This window comes from Rhipicephalus sanguineus, chromosome 1 (genome assembly GCF_013339695.2).
Source record: "Rhipicephalus sanguineus isolate Rsan-2018 chromosome 1, BIME_Rsan_1.4, whole genome shotgun sequence".
NCBI classification, from domain to species: domain Eukaryota; kingdom Metazoa; phylum Arthropoda; class Arachnida; order Ixodida; family Ixodidae; genus Rhipicephalus; species Rhipicephalus sanguineus.
The window spans coordinates 320,582,677-320,600,502 of NC_051176.1; the positions used below are offsets into that span (position 1 = coordinate 320,582,677).

Below are 17,826 nucleotides of genomic sequence, written 5' to 3' on the forward strand. Positions count from 1 at the left end.
AGCACCGCTAACACGGGCAGTCGGCGACGGCATCGGCGATTTCGCTCGTTTGTAGCGATGCTAGGAATCATTTATTTTTATATCTCTCAAATGAAGAGCAAGCTTCATTGATAAATAAGTGGGCCCACTAGCGTGTCGCTGTGAAAGCGTGAAACGTTAAACTCCCCCCCCCCCCCCCCCGAGGACGGGTTTTTCGAACTTCATAACACATTCTGAACTGTTCCATTGCACTATATGGCAGGTTTTGTGAAAGAGCAGTTTTGGTCTAATTTTTACGCATGCAGCATTTCTAACAGACGCCTTGTGACGTCCCTTACAAAAATCCCATATATGGACTTATATAAAAAAAGCCATATATGGGTATATTAAAAATTGGGCAGATATGGACTTATATGGCCATATAAGGCCATATATGGCCTTATATGGCCATATAAGTCCATATCTGCCCAATTTTTAATATACCCATATATGGGCTCTCATATATGGCCTTATATGGCCATATAAGTCCATATCTGCCCAATTTTTAATATACCCATATATGGGATCCCTATATAATGTCATATATGGCCATATCTGGCAAATTTTTATATGCCCATATATCAGCTTTTTATATTTTGGGTCGTAATCATAAAATAACAGCGGAAAAGACTATGGACGAACACACAGAGACAGCACGATTTACCGTCGTTGTGATATTTTGGGTGTCATATATTGCTGCACCTGGGCAGTGTAGCATATTAAACATATAAAGACAGGGACCTAGAGCTACTCTACGGTGCACATCTGAGGAACAGTGTTGCCATCAAATAATAAGCCATGTTTTACTGGTACTTATGGAAAGTTTGTTGGTGTCAGCCACTTCGAGAACTGTGGTGGTTCCTATCACTATTTCTATTAGACACCTTACACTGCCACCTAGTCAATTGCGTGAGAAAACTAGTGTGTGAATCTCACAGGGAACCTGTCATTCCTGGAAATATCACATCAATTTATGCAACTGGTTTATCCAACCACATGAAGCCATGTTTATGAAATAATTCGAATTCATTGAATGCATACTGCCTTACTTTCAGAGACATCATAAAAGAAGTGTTAATCAAAACATCTGTTACCCATATGGGCTGCTGGGGCAGACTCGGACTGTTTAATATTATGCAGCTGCAAAAAACAGTACATGATAACACTTGACGATGGTTGTACATGCAGATGAACCACCGATTTATTCTTTCGGCCTTCTGATAACTTTCAGCATGCCCCGCTCTGCCTTGGAAGAATTAGCTTCAGGATTCTCCGTGTGGAACTCGAACCATCTGAAATAAAGCAAAAGTTAATTTTATTTTAGACGAAATTTTCACACAGGACACAAATACTGAAATCTATTGCCAACGGAACAGTTATGAGGTGGCTGTGCAACCTGCAAAAAGTGGTTAGAGCCCTAACAGATATAACATGCTTATCACATTTCAAGCACTGATATTTAAGCAGAATGTAAATAACATGAGTAGCATAGTTACTCAGCTACAGCATGCAGCATTTCTTCAAGCAAACAGGTCTGAAAATTCCACACACATTACAATTCACTACTCGACCAAAACTGTGTTTGTAGCGCTCACAAAAGCAGTAAAGCAATCAACAAGGTGGTGACCAAACAGTTCCCATGTAATGTATAAAGAGTGGCGACAGTAATGTGCTGGTTTAATAGGAAAGCTCATTTAAAAAGCTTTAGGTATAAAATTTTGCCACAATCAGATCATGAAATGTGTCCTTCATATTCTGAATATTGCATGCATCAAAGGTTGAATTGGTGAAGTTGAGGCATGATAGCTGCAGACTTATTTAAAAAGCATGCAGTTCATGTGTGAGAATGGTGAAAATAAATATTACGTATCAGGATATGTCACGTCATAAACTCTGTGTGCTGCATTCTTTTCTGGTTTAAAAATAGGAGGCATATGCTGCATTTTTTCCCAGCTTAAAATTGGTTTATGTTGAATTAGGGTGTGTTAAAAACAAGTGGGCGCCAGAACCATCTGTTTGAGAACGTCACCTCTGTATGTCCCAACAGCAAACATGTACACTTTTTTCATTTGCATTATTTTCTCTAAGGGGACCGGGGGGTGTCATATTTTGTGGAGCCATCGTCTTGCTTTTCAGCTCCATTTGGTTGCGGCCCTGTGTATTGCTAAGGCTCCTTGAGAAAACACCTCGAGAGAATAAATCAGTTGTTCTTGCATGCTAGATTGGACAGTCATCTATATGCCTGCTTAGCCCACAAGACATCCTTGTGCCTTACTCTGTTCCCTATAACAGGTAATAAACTTTTCCCAATTGAAAACAAGAATGAGGAAGGTTATTTTAGGCAAACTAACTTTTGCTAACTTTCATATTATGAATGTAACAGGTACAGAAGAACTGAGTGATTACAGTGAAAGCTCGATCTAACAAAGTGATAAGGATGCTTGAATTATTTTGTTAAACCTGGAAGTGTTCTTTACGCATAGCATACAAGAAATAACCTGTGTAGCTGTATATATCACATGACTAGCAATTTTTTTACTAAGATATTCTGCTTCAACGTGCTTTACTTCAAATTTCCTCACTTCCTTTACACGAGTGTTTCCTGCATACCAGTCGCGGTCACTCTGCCTTACTACAGTGAACACGTGGGCATGAGAATTTTCTGAAATGCTGCTCTATTAGCGGAGTTACATGCGTATGATGATCAAAATGCAGCCCTCCCTCGTTTCACTCTTTCATGTGCTACACTCCATTCGTTAACTTATCTCTCCTCCTGGGCAAGTATTTCTCCTCACCGTGCGAGAAGGATAAGCAGCGAATACGCATACCTGCAGGCAGACAAACAGGTTCTCTCAGCTGCTGACATGACCAAATTTTCTGGTCACGTCACTACCAGCTCTGGGGATACCGAAAGGCCCAAAGAGGAGCACAAGATTGTTTTTTATTCCGTGGCTATGTTTGGCATTGTTTATCGTTGCAAAAGTTTGAACTCGAAGCACACATTTACTTGAAATGTTAAAAATAGTGAAGCTGGTTTTGAGGCCCTTCAGCATTAATTAGATTAATATGGTTCTTTTAGTTAAAATTCAATTAATCTTTTACTGAATCAAGATTCTGATCTAACAGAATCACAAATAGGTAGGTGAGTTGGTTTGGGTTCATAATGAAGGGACAAGGGGGCAACGCTAGGACGAATACAAAGGACGAGAAGACAGGACACAGCGCATGTCCTGTCTTCTTGTCCTTTGTATTCATTCTAGTGCTGCCCCCTTGTCCCTTCATTTTGATCTAAATTTTGAAATAACCATTATTAATTCATACTGATTATTCTAACTTTTTTTTTCAACAATCACACAAATTACATAAGTCCATTCTAAAAAGACAGGGCGTGCAAACAAGGACACAAGAAAGAAGTCAGGACACCACAAACGCCGACTAACAACTGAAGAGACGCACAACGGCTGAAAAGAAAGAAGGCACGAAAACTTATCTGCGCATGCCCATGCAACAGGCGAACCTATCAATCCTGCACGCGTGGCGGTCTACGTTGAAGATAACTGTTAAGGCATTTGATTTCATCTTTATGCAAGTTAATCGACGGTTGGCTCACGCATGCGTTACCACTATTCTCGATATGCCATGCTTCTATCATCAGGCGCGTTTCTTCATTTCTATGACGGTACAACACTGCGCATTCATCGAATTTTGCCGTGCACTTACAATCTCGGCAATGTAAAGATAGATTAGAAGGTGAGCCTCCTGTTAGCGATCTCTTATGTTCCAACAATCTCTGGTTTATGCACCGGCCCGTTTGTCCTACGTAGAAGCGACCGCAGCTGAAAGGGATCTTATACACCACACTCGTACGGCAATCAGTGAATTTTTTGGTGTGTTTTACGAAACAAATATCGGTCCGCTTCTTGTCTTTTACTCGCTCATTCTTCCTCTGCACAGCGGCGCAAATCTTACCTAGCTTATTGGCAGCCGTGAAAACAACATTAACGCCGTATCTACTTCCTACTTTCTTTAGCCTGTGAGACACGCAATGAATGTACGGTATACCTACGACACGTTTCTTCTTATCGCTTTCTGCAACCATGCTCGGACTTAACACAATAGACTTCTTTAAACGTTCAGCGACCGTGGCCACTGCATCACGAGGATACCCTACATCTAAAAGACGCGTAACCTGTGCGTTAAAGCTATCACTCATTTTGTGCTCACACGACTTGGTGAGGGCTGATTTAAGGCAAGACATGGCGATACCGTTTTTTACAACCTTCGAGTGCTTCGACGAAAAATTTAACAGCGGTTTCGAAGATCTAGGAGAATACTGCCAGCACACGTGGTTCTTCTGGAACGTTAAGGAAATGTCTAGAAATTGTATTCCATTATTCTGAGGCACCTCTTTTAGTAAAGCTCAGCCCACCTCCATTAATTTCAAATTTTTCGCTCACGGAAGTTACCACCTTTTCAAAGTCCTCACCACTACAAAAGATCAAGTAATCGTCAACATAACGAAAAACCTTAATAACCACACCTTTAACGCACAGGTTACGCGTATTTTAGATGTAGGGTATCCTCGTGATGCAGTGGCCACGGTCACTGAATGTTTAAAGAAGTCTATTGTGTTAAGTCCGAGCATGGTTGCAGAAAGCGATAAGAAGAAACGTGTCGTAGGTATACCGTACATTCATTGCGTGTCTCACAGGCTAAAGAAAGTAGGAAGTAGATACGGCGTTAATGTTGTTTTCACGGCTGCCAATAAGCTAGGTAAGATTTGCGCCGCTGTGCAGAGGAAGAATGAGCGAGTAAAAGACAAGATGCGGACCGATATTTGTTTCGTAAAACACACCAACAAATTCACTGATTGCCGTACGAGTGTGGTGTATAAGATCCCTTTCAGCTGCGGTCGCTTCTACGTAGGACAAACGGGCCGGTGCATAAACCAGAGATTGTTGGAACATAAGAGATCGCTAACAGGAGGCTCACCTTCTAATCTATCTTTACATTGCCGAGATTGTAAGTGCACGCCAAAATTCGATGAATGCGCAGTGTTGTACCGTCATAGAAATGAAGAAACGCGCCTGATGATAGAAGCATGGCATATCGAGAATAGTGGTAACGCATGCGTGAGCCAACCGTCGATTAACTTGCATAAAGATGAAATCAAATGCCTTAACAGTTATCTTCAACGTAGACCGCCACGCGTGCAGGATTGATAGGTTCGCCTGTTGCATGGGCATGCGCAGATAAGTTTTCGTGCCTTCTTTCTTTTCAGCCGTTGTGCGTCTCTTCAGTTGTTAGTCGGCGTTTGTGGTGTCCTGACTTCTTTCTTGTGTCCTTGTTTGCACGCCCTGTCTTTTTAGAATGAATACTTACCAACTAGCTCAGCTCTCTGTTATTCTAAGATACATAAGTCCATTTCTGTTAGCCTATCCATTTCTTAAGCCAATCCTCCAAAGTGGGTGTTGTTCAGAGCGCGATGCTCTCAACCATTATTCTGAGAAACACGACTACCGCATCAAGTTCAACAATGCCGGTGAAACTGACACTAAAATTAATCCCATGAAGAGACTTGGAATCACGGGAGCTTCTAAGCTCATATGCGCACAGCCTTCGAGGGCACCAGCAAAAAAGGGCAACACCATTGCATTGATCGTAATGGAAGAAAGTACAACAGAAAAGCACTTGTATCTCAACGGATTTCAGATACAAACATGACTTCCATTTTCTTTACTGGCCAACTGTACTATATACAATTCACCCAGTCTGTATTGTGCTCAGTTGTTTCTTGCGTGCTCCGTCATCTTTTTCTTATCGACATTGTTATGAAGTTGGTGCAGCTGCTGTGTAAGTCTCCCTGGTGTAGACACTCGCCCAGTCTGCTCAGGGAATCTTGCAGAAAATGCCTGTAAGGACTTCTTTTGGCAGCTTGTCTTTTCCCCATATGAGCCCTTGCCCAAGTTTGTACGCAGGAAGGTTAGCAGCCCCAACATCATAATTACACTGTACGCGTCATGAGGTCTCACTTACCCTGGCATGTAAGAAGCACATTACTTCTATCGGATACTGGCAGGCCAGGAGGGTTTGGACAAACAGTGTTCCACAGTTTTCATGTACTCAAGAGTGGAACTATTTGTCGAAAAGTACTTTTGAGGTTTGTACATTTAGGAAGTCAGGTCTTCAGGTTTCGTGCAAATGCGACTGTAAACGGTCCAAGAGGGGCAACTGCTGACGTCTGGCAAATGCAGACATTATGCACAGATGAGGAGACATTAAGCTCAGGTACCAGTCCCTGTGTATCCTTTCTGTAAACACTGAAGGAATGCAGTGTTCTGTTGTTCCTGTTTGCCAACTCATCCAAAAGAATCTTAATTTCTAATCTGCTCCATCTCTACTGTGAATTTACTGGAATCTACCCGATGGTTTAACCCTTTCCTTACCAAAGATGAGCTGAGCTCGTCCACACAATTTGTACCGTACCGCTCACACCAAAGACGAGCTAGGCTCGTCCACCCTGAAACAAGCATTTGAAGGCGCCGCAGTTAAGCTACCCTGATTCAATTAGCTGTCTTCTCTTTGGCTTCAACAGATGGCACAGTAAAAAATTTAAAAACATGCTCAAAACATGCATTTTAGTCAAGGAAGGGCTTGATTCTGGCAACTAGAATTAGAAAATGGCATCCTCCTCTGTGCGCAAGAGGTGCGTGCTTGCTTGCAACAGCTCCATTCAAAAAAAAAAAAGTGCTTGTTTGCCGAAGTGTTGTGAAATGAAGAATTGCAGTTCTCCTGTGAATGCGGCAGTGACTACAAAAAGCAGCATAGTTTCTCTAAACTGCTGGATTCGGATGACGATCGTGCCTCAATACGTCGACAGAGGACGCCGTTAGATGTAACCAAACGCCTACCAGCACGTTAAAGGTTTGTTTTCAAGGACTCGCGAGTCCAATTGCGCTTTACATTTCAAATTTCAAAGAGACATTTTCTGCACTGAAGGCTGGAGATGTTAGGGTGCTTTCCGTGGTGCAGTGCGGTGAAGTCAATCATCTGCATATTTTATAACATACAAAAAATATGTCGCATGTATAATTCTAATAAAGTGTCCTTGAATAATTTTTTTAGTTGTTTCAAGACACTTAGAATCAACCGGCTAAATAAAAAATATGGGTATTTTTGTATCGATTTTGGCCAAAAAAAACTCTCCAGGGAAAGAGTTAAATGGGTGTGAAAGCTTTCAGAGCAGCGCACTTAATCAGGCAAAAACAATAATGTACTATCTGCGTCAAATGAAAACCAAACAGCGGCAAGCCTTCACAATGGTACAGTGCGCGCCGTCCTGTCATTACCATTGACAGGCGCGTGCATCCGGTTTGGCCACACTGCGCATACGCGCACCCGTCCCTGGTGATAACTGGACGGCGCACACTATACCATTGCGAAGGCTTGCCGCTGTTCGGGTTTCATTTGATGCAGATAGTACATAACACACAAAAATGCTTGGCTGAAATGTTTGTTTGTTGGGCTGAAAGAAGTGAGGGCGTGATTTTGTAGCCACTGTGACAGTCACCCATTGGCGAGTTGTGGACTTTCACATCAACAACAATGTCAGTGGGCATGGAAGTATACAGTTCTGGTTACTTATATTATCATTGACATGACCATTGAAGTGCGTACTGCTGCTCTCAACGCTCATCCAGCCCTACAAGAAAGGTCTCAAATTGATGTTCACGACTTGAAGAGGCTCCTCAGTTTTTCCCTGGGCAATAACTACGTGTGTTTCGAAAAGCCCATGTTAAGTGCAAGTCCAAGGCACACCACGAATCTGACAATGCAGTGGCTGGAATATAATTCCATTGCTTCTTTCAGCCCAAAACCAATTATTTTTGTGTGCTATGAATATTATCTTTTTTTTTGTGTGTGATTAATCGCTCTGCTTTGGAAGCTTCCAAATGCATCTAATCTATCAAGTAGATTTCTTTCAGTTCATGGTGGAGATGGAAGCAGACTGGGAACTACCTTTTTTGAATGTATTGGTAAACAGGAATAATGGAGCACTCTCTTTCAATGTTTACAGAAAGAGTATGCATTGCCCAGTACCTGAACATAATGTTGTTCTTCCAAACACTTGTGAAAGGCCAGTAGTTGCCTCCCTATTGAACCGTTACAGACGTATTTGCATGAAACCTGAAGACCTGACTTCCTATTGTAGAAAAAACCAAAAAAACTTGTCGATGAACAGTTACACTCCTGCATTCATGAAAACTGTGGAGCACCATTTGTTTACGCCCTCCCAGCTTCCCGTTGCCTGACAGAAGTAAAACGCTCCAATTTCTTACGTGCCAGCATAAGCAAGACCTCATCATGTGTACTGTGCAAATATAATGTTGAGACAATACTTCTTTGCAGATTAGCTGGTTCATACTAAATTCTGGTCTTGCTGCACAAGCAGAAAGAAGAAAAAAGGCCACTCTCTATCCTGTCTCTCTTTTTCCTTCCTTCTGCTTGAGCAGCAAGACTGGATTTCCGGATGACGTTGAGGCTGCTGACATTCCTGTGTAAAAACTGAGGCGTGCACTTGTAAGTGGACGACGTCATTGTCACCATTGCGCTTTTTGTCGAGGTTGCACTTGGATACTATTATTCGGCCTAAGACAGAACAAAAAGAAGACCATTCAGCCACTCACGCTGCCATGCATAAAGTCCCTCCAAGGGCGATGACCTTGATCTTTGATGAAACAGCAGCATGAGGCACAGGCTGATGCTTCAGTTGTGCAATATTTCGTTGTGCGATAGTACTTTTGCTGTTTCTCTGACAGAGAACACCGCCACCGCCACTTTTGGTTTTCCATTTACAGTCGTGGGCCAAGATCGACCTGCACAAGGTCGCAGAAGAGGTTTTTAGAATTTAAAACATGACATCCAAACTTCTGCAGAAGAAACAGCTCCCATTTTGAAGAGGCGAACTCAGGCATTCTTTCTTAGCAGTTAAGCTCTGCATTTGCAACCTTCATTTTACTTATTTTTCTGAACTGCCACAATCCATCTAAAGCCAACCGTAATGTTCAAGGTGAATGTTTATACTGTATGTAAAGAGAGCACTAAGCTAGGTCACGGCAGCACAACCACAACTCCAGTTAACGGGATATTCTGGGCAGCATTTTTTTTTTTAAATGGCACATTTGGACACTGATGGTGCAACTACATTGAAAGAGATGCAAAAATTACCTCAGGGTGATTCCACGAGAGATCGAACATGCCTGTCCAATCGATATTTTTGTTTTGCCTGGGTTTTTTATATGTTATGTGGCCACATTCAAAGCGCACGGAACCGAAAATATTATTTCCAAAAAACGCTCCCAGCGTGCCAAAAAACTATTTGGAGGTGGCCGTGTGGCCATCCTGTTTTAGCTCATCGCAATATTTTTGGATTTCACGGGCAAATTTAACGCGCAGTATAAACGTTGTGTTGAAATTTTTTCTGTTGGTTTTATTATGCATTACCATACCTGCCAAGTTTGGAGGAACGGAATCCGGGAGATCTACTCAACGGGGGGGGGGGGTACTGCGATAGCAATTATATGAACACTGTCAGCGGGATTTTGCGGTCGCCGCTGAACATCGCTTACGCATCGTCTGTTTCACGTGCGAGTAAAAGCGCGCTAGCGCTAGGGACAAATGCAGTTGAAGCAGAGATGAAACGACCCGGCCGTCACCGTCGCGTGAAGGGCACATGCGATAACATCGCTCCGCGTGCGAGGCCTGTCGTCGCTTGCTTACCAGTTATTTCGTCGGGCAAGGGACCATAAGGGGCACCGTTGAGACGGGGACTCGACAGACATCGGTAACGGCTACCCTTTTAAGTGCTGGACTGCGGCGCAAAGTGCACAGCTACTTCATGCGCAATGAAACTGAGTTGAACCTTTCTACCATCGTTAAAAAAAAAAGAAGAATCCTTTATACTACGTGGCCAGACAACTTTGCTCTTGTGGCCAGACAAAGCATTGGACGCGCGGGGCAAAACTGGATTTCCGGTAGATTTACCTATGACCCGTACAACCGGGAGAAACGTTCAAAATCTGGTAGTCTCCCGGGTAATCCGGGAGACTTGGCAGGTATGCATTACTGTGAATTACATCCATGCTTTTTTTATGCTGTCCTCAAAAGGAAAAAAATGTGAAAAAATGCCAAACACAGCCCAAATCAAAAAAGTTTGCTAAGTTTGATGCGTCTTGGCGCCTTTTCTATTTCACACAGAAACTTCAGAACAATGTCAAATGTAGAAAAGAACATTTCCAACATTTCTATAGGAGATCGTTTTCCTACGGGCAGCGCAAAAGAAAAAAAATAGTTAGAGAAGCCAGTTTTTTTAAAAAAAGGTCCATTTTCAAGAAATAAGATGAAGAAAACACCGGTCTCAATTTTAACGACAATTTTTTATCGAAGAGCGCTTATGTCAGTGAAAACACAGTTTTAATATCATATGTCCTCATTTGCTTTGTTCACGAGATATAACGGGCCAAAATGACCCTTGCTGTGTGCGTAAATCTACTTTGCTCTGGTAGCTTGTCAAGAAAAACGTGTTCTCAGATTTTATTTGTGTCTAGCGTGTGCGAAAATGGGCTGCTGCCATCCTCTGAAGGGCTAACGCGTATGTAGTTTGCAGCCTAGAACCTCACCTACAGACATCAGAGGAAAGGTGGGCGCACCTGTTGAAGATATCAATCGCTTCTTCTTCCTGAAGAAATGCCTCGACTACCTCATCGCAATTCTCATAGATGTAGACAGGTTTTCCTTGAGGCGCGTAAAGCAATGCTAGCAGACCTCACAGGTGTCGCGAAGATCCTCACCCTATGGCAGTAGCTTCTGGAGGAAGACAACAACAAAAGCAGGAATGAAAGAAAATTGACGCAACGAAAATGTTTTTCTCGGCAATCTTCTTTTTGTGGATGCGTAAGTAATCGGCACAGAATACTCAGACCTAGCCATGGGCTGCATGCATCCCGTGTAGTGAACAGCTAGACCAAGTCGAAACGTTTATACTGAACACCGCCGCACACATTTGCTCACTTAACTACTCATGGTTTCATATTTTATGACCAAGGATGTCTAAATGCTTTGGGGTGTGATAATTAATTTGTGGGCCAGACTCCTTGTCAAAATTAAGGATAATGCCCGTCTGGCGCCACCAGTGACGTCTGCTGTTCTCAACGTGGGAAAGCACTTTAGTAAAGTGCCAACAAAACATCATAAAATGGGCAGCTTCGGCCACTTATGGCTTAATCGTGCCGCACCGCACATTTTCTGGCTGCTAAAATGCTGAGGTAAAGGTTAAGATGATACAGGAAGACGTTACCTGCGACGCCGAAAACATGATAGCGGGAAGCGAAATTAACGACTCAGAAATGACTGAGATAACTTTTTACGCATGCTGTTTAGCACAGTGTGCGTTGAATGGGGAAGATGGTTAGAGTGTACAATGCACGTAATGAAAGGGAAGCAAGCAGGCAGTGAGAAAGCACCTCAATAACAGTGCGCCTGCTGATTGTATAGGTCGGCAAACTCACTCATGAGTCGACTCACTCAGACTCAGATCAAGCCGTGAGTCTGAGTCTGGGTGAGTCCGGCTCAGCAATACGTTGGTGAGTTTGAGTCCAAGTGAGTCCGGTTGAGGGAAACTTTAGTGAGTTTGAGTCCGAGTGAGCCCTAAGCGCAACATATATTTATTGAGCGAGTCTGAGCGAGCTCCACCCTTCATTGCCGACCAATGGACTTATCTACTCACCTATCGGCATTACTATCAGCCTTACACCGGCTTACATTTATACTCAAATCTATTCACACGTGCCTCAACGCACTAGCGCTCATGCTCCACCACAATGTTTATTGATAAGAGGTGTGAGTGGGGGCGGTGGTGCTAAGGGAGGGTTCCATTACCTCCTCCCGCAAACTCTTGCATGGGAAGTTCTTGATAGAAATATCTCGTGTGAGTCGCACATTTCATAAAAACGTCCTTACTGGATTGCAACCACTCATAACTACTATTTGAAGGTATAAGATCAAAAGGTGTATTGTAGAGCACCGATTATGTGAGATATTGGCGTTAAAGAGCATTTACACCATGATTGGAAAAGCTAACTTTACACCAGCGAACTCATGAGTCGACTCACTCAGACTCAGTTCAAGCCGTGAGTCTGACTGAGTGAGTCCGGCTGAGCAAAATGTTGGTGAGTTTGAGTCCGAGTGAGTCCAGTTGAGAAAAAGTTTAGTAGTCTGAGTCCGAGTGAGTCTGGCTGAGGAAAATTTCGGTGAGTCTGAGTCCGAGTGAGCTCTCAGTGCAAAATATATTTTTTAAGTGAGTCGGAGTGAGTTCCAATATTTTTGCCGACCTATGGCCGGATTGTGGCATTTAGTTACAGATTAAGCTGGCCTGCCGCTGCATACAGATGCTTTGTTTGGTGTGCAAGGCGAGTTTTGGCAAAGTTACCTAAACCATGTGCTCACGGTGTCTTGCGTGCTCCTGATTAGCGAATAATGGCAGAGTAAGTTCAGGTTGTAGGCTGCAAACTGCGTAGGCATTAGCCCTTTAGCACTTTTGCACATGCTAGACACAAATAAAATCTGAGAACACATTTTTCTTGACGACAAGTCACCAGAGCAAAGTTTTGCTGCAGCAAAACAATTAAAACTAGATTTACGCACAATGCAAGCTACCATAAATCGCACTGAAGTGAGCACACACAGCAAGGGTCATTTTGGCCTGTTATATCTCCTGAATAATGCAAATGAGGGCATATGATATTAAAACCGCGTTTTCATTGACATAAGTGCTTTTCGATAAAAAATTGTCGTCAGAATTGAGACCGGAGTTTTTTATTATTTTATTTTTTTTGAAGACGAGCTTTTTAGAAAAAAGTTGCTTCTTTTAACTATTTTTTTCTTCTTTTGCGCTGCCTGTAGGAAAACGATCTACAGCAGAAATGTTGCAAAGGCTTTTTTGTGTATTTGACACTGTTTTGAAGTTTCTGTGTGAAATAGAAAAGGCACCAAGGCACATCAAACTTGGCAAACTTTTTTGATTTGGGCCCTGTTATTTTTTCACATTTTTCTCCTTTTGAGGACGGCATAAAGAAAGCATGGATGTAATTCACAGTAATGTGTATTAAAATCAACAGAAAAAGTTTTCGACACAGAATTTATAGTTCGCGTTAAATTCGGCCGTAAAATTTAAAAATATTGCAGTGAGGAAAAACAGGACGCCGCGCGCCGCTTTCAAATATTTTTTTGCCGCGCTGGGAGCGTTTTTTGGAAATAAAATTTTCGGTTCCATGCGCTTTCAATGTGCCCGCATAACATAAAAAAACCAGACAAAACAAAAATATCGACTGGACATGCATGTTTGATCTCTTGTAGAATCACCCCTCAACTGAAATACACAAGACATGTAGCCTCGATAGAAGGGAGACAAGACAGAAACGAGACAAATCTCATCTCCTTTCTATGGTGGTGAAATATCTTCAGACACTCTTCTGTTGATACCCATTCCAAAAGTTCAGGAGAGGAACGATATTTATGCATGAGCATGCCCCACTACTACAGTGAAACCTCAGTGATACGAATCTCACGGGACTACCAAAAATATTCGTATCATCCAAAATTCGTATCAGCAGAAAGCATGAAAAATTAGCATGCGACAAAAGAAAGCTGGCGTACATTTTCATTTATTGTTTTTCAGGGCCGCAGCAATGTCCGCAAGAACCCCGAACGATTGTCAGTTAAGTTTTTAGATGTCGGCAATCATACCAGTACTGATAAATATATGGCCCATACGCGCATATTTAATTAATGAACCAGGTGCGTTGTGACCCGCGACAGCAATAGCCCCTTTAAAATTTTAGTATGTTTTTTTTTTTCATGACACCGGAGTACTGCAGTAAAAGTAACGAAAGAAGCGCTTTGACTGCCATGGATCAAGGCCACAAAATTACAGAACCACGGTCTTGTGTTATGATTTTGTTATCGTGGAGGTGTTGGGGATGTTTTTGGGATATTTACGGCCATGCCCGCACAAGTGCGAAATCAACGGTAGTGCATGTTGACACTGTGAGGCATGACTCCTTCGCAAAGACCGTCCTGGTCTTCTTTTGGTCCTCGTCCACCTTTCATAGGATGTCTGATACATGAGGCACGCACGTGTAAACACAGTACAACGACAGGAGCCCGCATCGACGCATTAGAAAAAGAAGCATGGCACTAATATCCTCTGTAATCTAAATGCGAAGGCACACGGAGGCACTTAAGAGCTTCAAAGATTCGGGCACACAATCTCGGAGGCCGTGACGCGTCTCTGAGGGTTTATTCTGACCGTAAGAAAAGTGTTTTCTGATACCGTGATTCTGACAATTTGGTGGTGCGGCGCGCATGCCCACGCTTGCGTTCCCGCGCTCGCACGTGCTTGGTGCATCTTCCAGGACAGCACCAACAGCACCTCTTCGTACCTGTGCGGTAGCATACATTCGTATCAAACGTCACTGGGTGAAAATTGGTTCGCAACAACCGTACTCCATTGCATTGCAGGCTAATGGGCCTTGGCCGGGACCAACGAAAAATTCGTATCACCCCGAAATTCGTATCAGCTGTGATCGTATCACCGAGGTTTCACTGTATTTACACTTACGACAAATGAGATTAGACGATAGTAATGCAGCAGCAAAGGCAAATTCTGCATGAGTGGTACCATAAACAAAACATGATTTTAGAAGCTTGGGGCAAAACAGTGCTGTGCAGAACACATGCTGAGAGCTGTCACATGCTGGCTTCTATTCCGAGCCTCTGATTACAAGGCATTCTCTTGGCAGCCAAATAGAATGTTGAACAAGATGTCAGGACCATAGTTGTGCATACTCCCACGGCCATATTGAAGTGTGTATGTGCCACGGCATAGCGACGACGATGTAACACAATTTTCAGCATGGGCCAAATGCCGCACAGATTTCATGTATACCTGCCAGGGCATGGTGACGACAATGAAACGCATGGGTTCCTTAGTTCAATGAAAAAATGAGGACACTGCTTATTCAGTATCTATAAAGCCGGTCAATCTGTCATGCTCTCTGGTTTTTCTTGTCTCTCCCACTTTTAGAACGGCGCAACAAGGCAGATGAAAAAATGAATGATCACACGAACACAAGTGCCATCGATTGTTCGTCTTTTCGTCTGAATTGTTGCACCGTGCTAAATCTATGCATCCGTACCAACTCGCCCAATTGCCAGTGCTACTGTCCTACTTTGTCACAATATCAAGGCTGCTGAAAGCCACAAAAGTGCGGCTGTGACTTTTGAAGGCCAACCGACTCAGCAACCATATGTGACATTGTACTTTCACTGCTCTTACACTTTTCATTTTCTTCCGACAGTGATGCATAACTAAATGGACTCAGACCCACTTATCCCCCCCCCCCATCCTGTTTTCCAGTTTTCTGTCCCTTTTGCATGTATAAAACTATCAACTAGCATTTGAGGCTTTGTGTTGTGCGTCACTTTGTTTGTGTCTGCCTCCTAACTTGCGCTGCCATAGTTCTTAAAGTAAGAACAAAAAATAATTTAAAAAAAGGATGGCCAGGTAATGCACCGAACCGACAAATGCCAACACCTTCCCTTCATTTGCGCTTTTTAAGCAGAGCATAACTGAACAAATGAATCAATCAGAGCTAATTGGGATTGTATGTGCAGTGCACAGTACCCACGGATTGAAATAGGACACTCGGAGCACATGGCCGTCGGTATATGCAGCGCCGCTCGTGGGTGCTCATGGAACGAAGGTGTTGCATTGAGGTATAGAGCGAGGAGGAGAACATCGACGCAGCAGGTTTGCTCCTTCCAGTCGTCAACTAGTCGGCCTTTTAGTTCACCACACTGCCAGCGTGGCGCTGCAAGGCTTGCGTGCTTTCGTATGCCAACCCAAATGGCTCCCCAGTGCGCACCTCCTATATTGCGACGCGAGCAGAGGACGCTCTCGTTACACGCGCTTTGGCGATGTGGAACGCACGCTATGCAAGTAAGACACAGGATTCAGCTAAGAGATTGTGCCTTACATGTGTTCGTTGATGCTACATTGGCCGCTGCTTGCAACACGATGCAGATTGGGCGTTGAACATGGGCGAAGAAAGCGGGAAGAACACAGACATTATTTCATTTCACCGTGATTTGTCACTGCGATTAACCGCGACGATAGCGGGCCCTGCACTTAAATGTTGGCAGAATAGACTGCTTACATGCACACTGTAAGGCACAATCCCTTAGTCTTGCACAGCATTCGTGCTGCATCACCAAAGCGCGTGTAACGAGAGCGCCCTCTGCTCGCGCGGCAATATAAGAGGTGCACACCGGCAAGCCATTTCGGTCGGCATATGAGAGCGCGCAAGCCTTCCAGCGCCACACTCTCAGCGTGGTGAACTACAGGCCGGCTTGTTGGCGACCGGAAGGAGCAATCCTGCTGCGTAGATGTTCTCCCCCTTGCTTTATACCCCAATGCACCACCTTGGTTCCATGAGGATCCACGAGCGGCGCTGCATATACCGGCGGCCATATGCGCTCCAAGTGTCCTATTTCAATCCGTGAGTACTGTACATTATACATGCTATGCGAGGTGTATGCGACTCCTGAGAGGTACGAGGATTATTTACATATTCGACTGCACCAATTTTCTCTCTAGCAAAGCGGCCTACCTTACCGCGTTGTATGCATTTGTCTAAAAAGAGGAAAGTAAGAAACACTACCGTAAAATCCCGAGCAAGCGCCACCCCTACAGTGAGGGATAATCCGACAAGATTTGGAGGGGGGCCCTTGCTCGGTCATGAATCAAAATTGAAGGTGGCCGTGGATGAGCCGCTAAGAATACAAAATGCACACCCGTGCTTCTAATGAAATGCTTTATTGAATACGCATGCATTCCCTGTTTTCATTCACACTCGTTGGACAAATGAAAACAGTGAAAATGGTGGGAGGAGAGAATGGGTCGCATATTTGAAATCTCCCGAAGAAGGGAGGGGGGGGGGCGCTTGCTCGGGATTTTACGGTAAGCAATAAGTTAGGGAGAAATGAGAAACAGTAAGCATGACAGAGCTGTGCAGGCAGCAGCATTGAATATGTGTAAGGTCACACTTTGTAACTGCGCGCAATACTTTCAATGCACTTATTATAAGGTCAAGAAGCATTAATCAATTTGACGTGCAATTTCTTGAAGTTAGAAACTAATAAAAATAAACAGTATTCAGAAGCTGAAACAAAAGCAAGTGACCACGTGACAGGCTTTTGTTAGGTGTTCGGCATAACAGCATGAAATTTGCTTTGTCAAGGCGTGTTTATATATGCACAATCTATTTTATTTGTTCTGAAGCATTAAATGGGCAACAAAAGCATTACATAAACAGCCTGTTGCTAAATTATATGCACCTACGTGTCTTAGCACAAACAAGATGAGGACAGAAGGTACACGCGTAAGAGTGCTGGTCCTGTTGCTACGTCTTTCTTCTGTCCTTGTCTTGTTTGTGCTAGCACACTTACATTCCTCATGAGACAACTAGCCTATTCAGATCCTTCTGCCTCCTAACGTGTTTACATAAGCAACCGCACAGTACCATGCTAATTAAACCACTACCACACAGCAGTGTAATGTATACAACTACGTGAAGGCAGTACACTCATGTATAAAAAGCAACACTGACAGAATATGAAATCTGCTGCTTCGGATAAGGTTCACATGGTCACTCTGACAGAATATGAAATCTCGCATTGTGCATGCCAGTT

At 43.4% G+C, this 17,826-nt stretch overlaps 1 long non-coding RNA gene across 1 annotated transcript in view; it reads right to left on the bottom strand.

Annotated features, from left to right (window-relative positions):
• Positions 1-1,113: 1,113 nt before the first annotated feature.
• The window catches only part of LOC125756937 (uncharacterized), a 51,253-nt gene continuing 34,540 nt past the window's right edge, over positions 1,114-17,826 (bottom strand). Inside the window, exon 3 of the long non-coding RNA XR_007414894.1 lies at positions 1,114-1,310. This is a non-coding gene — a long non-coding RNA (uncharacterized LOC125756937). The remainder of the gene's footprint in view (positions 1,311-17,826) is intronic.